Source organism: Penaeus monodon, chromosome 31 (assembly GCF_015228065.2).
Source record: "Penaeus monodon isolate SGIC_2016 chromosome 31, NSTDA_Pmon_1, whole genome shotgun sequence".
Taxonomy (NCBI): domain Eukaryota; kingdom Metazoa; phylum Arthropoda; class Malacostraca; order Decapoda; family Penaeidae; genus Penaeus; species Penaeus monodon.
Window position 1 is genome coordinate 23,366,982 of NC_051416.1, and position 203 is coordinate 23,367,184.

At 52.7% G+C, this 203-nt stretch overlaps 1 protein-coding gene across 1 annotated transcript in view; it reads right to left on the minus strand.

The window, feature by feature from the left end:
• LOC119593114 (glypican-5-like) overlaps positions 1-203 on the minus strand; it is a gene marked incomplete at its 5' end in the record, with an annotated part of 69,987 nt that overhangs the window by 69,060 nt on the left and 724 nt on the right.

Below are 203 nucleotides of genomic sequence, written 5' to 3' on the forward strand. Positions count from 1 at the left end.
ACGCTCGTCTCACATACACACCAACTCAAACACTCCCTTGAGAGGACGCAATATCGGGGGCCCGGCGTGGCACTGTCTGCTTGCGGCACTCGCCCCGCCGAGCGTGGCACTTCGGGGATATGGATTGAAAAAGAAGCTATATTTAGTCTATACAGGCACGCACGCACTCACCAAGATTTTATCCTTGATAGTTTTCCACACAC